At 40.9% G+C, this 5,005-nt stretch overlaps 1 protein-coding gene across 1 annotated transcript in view; it reads left to right on the top strand.

Moving 5' to 3' along the window:
• The first annotated feature begins 2,633 nt into the window (after window positions 1-2,633).
• The window catches only part of LOC130111477 (CD82 antigen-like), a 61,255-nt gene continuing 58,883 nt past the window's right edge, over window positions 2,634-5,005 (top strand). The window contains exon 1 of the mRNA XM_056278684.1: window positions 2,634-2,780. The gene's annotated coding sequence lies outside the window, so the exon portion shown is untranslated. The remainder of the gene's footprint in view (window positions 2,781-5,005) is intronic.

Below are 5,005 nucleotides of genomic sequence, written 5' to 3'. Positions count from 1 at the left end.
AACTTAACTGTGTCAAGTTATGTGAAATCATTTTACATGAACTGATTTCACGTAAGTTCACGAAGGCAGGAGCTGGAAGCAGGAAGCAGTTGCATCATAATCGATCGGACTCAATCTGGAAGTGATAACCGGTTTCAGTCCTGAGTTTTGTATTTTGTTTGTTTGTATCTTTTTTTATTACCTTTCTTTTACATGTAAACAGGGGTGGAAGATGAGAAACTACAACTACTCTTGTTGCAAATTCCCCATGTAACGGTACTTCTTTTGAGTGCAAGACACTCAGTTTTTTTTTAACTTTTACTTTGAGTTGATTTACGATAAAGTGTTCGACTTTGCTATTTCCATTTTAATAACCGTGGTAGATTTGAACAAAGGTTGTTTTCAAATAAGTGTTAATTGATACGTGGCTTGGTTTATACAGTGTGTTTGTCCAGGTTGTTTTCATCGATATACAAAAGTATTCCACAAAGTAATCACTCAGTTACTTATTTTCAGTAAGAAACTCCTTTACTCGAGTTGCTTTCTCAATCAATGCCTTTACTCATACCCCAAAGTAAATGACCACTGAAGTAGCAGTACCGATACTGATGGGGGACCTTTTTTTCCAGGACTCTTTCCACCTCTGTATTTAAACTTTTAAGGGGTTGTGCCCTTTAACGCTGATCCGTCGTGACGTCACGTGATGAGATTAGCTCGCGCACCCTGATGTAGAACAGGCCGTGACAGACGGGCGGTGGCACCTTTTATCTGCTGCGTCACTGACCTGCACCACAAAGTATCGTTTACAGACGTCACCAGGTAGATAGAAGACACGCGTGACCTGGATCTGTAGGCCGGATCTGCCGGCCTTGTCGGGTGTCGCATCAAGATCTACGACCCATGAGATTAGTGAAAACGACCGGGATTCACTCCTACCTAAAACGACCACGGGCAGTCAAAATGACCGCCGGTTTTAAAACTCTATATCCTGTCAAGTTAAATACCCAATTGAGATTTTACTGCATTGCAAATGGTAGTATGTCTGCTATGAAACTAACTGACACCAAAATTAACGTTTTAACAACTATAATAATATTTTTTGAAAAATTTAAACTTCAGACAGACATGATAGCAAAATTGAAAAAGTGAAAATATGACCTGGAAAACAAAACAGAAAACACATATTGCTAATCGAACAAACGTAACAAGGCCTATAAAACGTGAAATATATATATATTTTAAAACTGAAAATAAATATTGAAACAGTCCCAAACAACGACAGAACTTTAAAAAACTAATAAACTCTATATAGTGTCAAGATAAATACCCAGTTGAGATATTGATGCGTTACATATGTTAGTATGTCTGTTAGGAAACTAAGTGACACCAAAATTCACATTTTAACAACTTTAATACTATTTTTAAACAGTTTAAACTTCAAAGAGACATGGTGGAACTTGAATAGCAAAATTGAAAAAGTGAAAATATGACCTGAAAAACAAAACAGAAAACACATGTTGCTCATCTAACAAACGTAACAAGGCCTATAAAACGTGAAATATATATTTTTTAAAATCTGAAAATAAATATTGAAACAGTCCCAAACAACGACAGAACTTTAAAAAACTACTAGAACGACCGTGGGCGGTCATTTTGACCGCCACGGTTTTTAAACTCTATATTGTGTCAAGATAAATACCCAGTTGAGATATTGATGCATTACATATGTTAGTATGTCTGTTATGAAACTAACTGACACCAAAATTAATATTTTAGTAACTTTTAATACTATTTTTTAAACAATTCAAAATGGCCGCCGTCCAACGCCTGTAAACACCGCAGCGCCTCGGTGGTAGTCATGGTGCGTCTGTAACCAGACATGTTGGACATAATCACACGTCAAGTGTAGACTATTTCTCTCCACTGGAGGGCGCTAGTGTGTTTCTAGGGCAGAGCAACGAACTTCACGAAGGAAGTGACGCCACCAACACACGTCATAAATACTGACATGACGCGCACCGTCACGCGCACATTACGAGACGGTCACGTTGACCGTCGTGACACGTCGCTTTTTGGTAGATTTTATGGTAACTCTTTTGTGTGCGATTGATGTAAAACTCATTTTGATGCATATATGCAACCCCCCCCCCCACACAAAGTTATTAAAGTTTGAAAATCCGAAACGGCCATAATGAGACCGCCGTTCTAGTGAACCCCCCAAACCCACGTCTAACATGAACCACTGCCAACCCAGTACCTACATGTAACCACCTATAAGGGAATGCCTACATCTAACCGCATCTCTGCTGTCCGAAACAACGTGTTTTTAAATACAGGGTCACAGAATCCTAGGGGCTGCAGATTGTAGCGCAACACCGACTTGCAGACCCCCCCGGTCACGTCTGTGGCTTTAGTGTTTCCAAACGTTTACTTATGGACGTTACACCGAGGGGGACCCTGTCACGGCACGATACGCGCTGAATACGTGTGATGTGCGCGTGCGTGCGCGTGAGGCGCGCGCGCGCGTGCGGCGTGTGGGGATTTAAGGGTTAACGAGGAGCATCTGACTATTTCTCATTTCTACCACATGGTGGGGAGCGGAGGAGATCCCCGTCCTCCTCCTCCTCCTCCTCCTCCTCCTGTTACTCTTTGTTGTTCTCACGTCGAGCTGTCTCGGTCACCCCGGTCCGGGTCTACAAGAACTCCGGCTTTCCAAGCGGACGAGGGGGAGAGAGACTGACCGCAGATTCAACTCTTCTTTTTTTTTAATAAACTTTCTGTCCGCAGTTCTGCAGATCAGCGTGAGTATCCCGACCTGAACCGAGCCCAGCACGGCTCCCTGGGGCCGCGTTCCATGCCACTGGTCCTACTGGGTCCTACTGGGTCCTACTGGGTCCTACTGGGTCCTACTTCGCTTAGTGGGTTGTAGTGAGAAGAATTCTGCTGGTGGTGTGTACAGTCAGCCTGTATGTATAGAATGTACACATGTGTATGAAACGTGCGTGTGTGTGCGTGTGTGAATCGGAGGAACTCGTGGTGATGTGGCGCATGTATGGAACTGATTTATTCTTTTGAACCTTTTAATGTTTTTATTTATTTTATTCTATTTTGGTTTGGACGAATCTTCCTTGATCCAGACACGTTGTCAGCTCGGTGGGGTAGTTTGGGGCTGTAGCAGGAAGTAGTGCACAAGTCTAAACACTAAACTAGGCTGCCTGATAGTTGCGTTTTGCCCCCGTGACAGTAGAGGCGGATTTATTCTGCTGGCGCTCGAACTGCACATACCGTCCAAGTCCATGGTTACTCTACCCCCTGCACAGATAACAGCACTACAGTACTGTGTTACCACTAGTACAGTACTGTGTTACCACTAGTACATTACTATGTTACCAGCAGTACAGTACTATGTTACCAGCACTACAGTACAATGTTACCACTAGTACAGTACAATGTTACCACTAGTACATTACTATGTTACCAGCACTACAGTACTGTGTTACCACTAGTACAGTACTGTGTTACCACTAGTACATTACTATGTTACCAGCAGTACAGTACTATGTTACCAGCACTACAGTACAATGTTACCACTAGTACAGTACAATGTTACCACTAGTACATTACTATGTTACCAGCACTACAGTACAATGTTACCACTAGTACAGTACTGTGTTACCACTAGTACATTACTATGTTACCAGCAGTACAGTACTGTGTTACCACTAGTACAGTACTGTGTTACCACTAGAACAGTACTATGTTACCAGCAGTACAGTACTGTGTTACCACTAGTTACAGTACAATGTTACCACTAGTAAATTTACTATGTTACCAGCAATACAATACTATGTTACCACTAGTACAGTACAATGTTACCAGCAGTACATTACTATGTTACCAGCAATACAATACTATGTTACCACTAGTACAGTACAAAATGTTAACCACTAGTACATTACTATGTTACCAGCAATACAATACTATGTTACCACTAGTACAGTACAATGTTACCACTAGTACATTACTATGTTACCAGCACTACAGTACAATGTTACCACTAGTACAGTACAATGTTACCACTAGTACATTACTATGTTACCAGCACTACAGTACTGCGTTACCACTAGTACAGTACTGTGTTACCACTAGTACATTACTATGTTACCAGCAATACAATACTATGTTACCAGCACTACAGTACAATGTTACCACTAGTACATTACTATGTTACCAGCACTACAGTACAATGTTACCACTAGTACAGTACAATGTTACCACTAGTACATTACTATGTTACCAGCACTACAGTACTGTGTTACCACTAGTACAGTACTATGTTACCACTAGTACAGTACTATGTTACCAGTAGTACATTACTATGTTACCAGCACTACAGTACTGTTACCACTAGTACAGTACAATGTTACCACTAGTACATTACTATGTTACCAGCACTACAGTACTGCGTTACCACTAGTACAGTACTGTGTTACCACTAGTACATTACTATGTTACCAGCAATACAATACTATGTTACCAGCACTACAGTACAATGTTACCACTAGTACATTACTATGTTACCAGCACTACAGTACAATGTTACCACTAGTACAGTACAATGTTACCACTAGTACATTACTATGTTACCAGCACTACAGTACTGTGTTACCACTAGTACAGTACTATGTTACCACTAGTACAGTACTATGTTACCAGTAGTACATTACTATGTTACCAGCACTACAGTACTGTGTTACCACTAGTACAGTACTATGTTACCACTAGTACATTACTATGTTACCACTAGTACAGTACTATGTTACCAGTAGTACATTACTATGTTACCACCACTACAGTACTGTGTTACCACTAGTACAGTACTATGTTACCAGTAGTACAGTACTGTGTTACCACTAGTACAGTACTATGTTACCACTAGTACATTACTATGTTACCAGCACTACAGTACTGTGTTACCACTAGTACAGTACTATGTTACCACTAGTACAGTACTATGTTACCAGTA

This window comes from Lampris incognitus, chromosome 4, assembly GCF_029633865.1.
Source record: "Lampris incognitus isolate fLamInc1 chromosome 4, fLamInc1.hap2, whole genome shotgun sequence".
NCBI lineage: Eukaryota > Metazoa > Chordata > Actinopteri > Lampriformes > Lampridae > Lampris > Lampris incognitus.
Note: the sequence above shows the minus strand (reverse complement) of the source record. Positions and strands in the feature narration are given on the sequence as shown.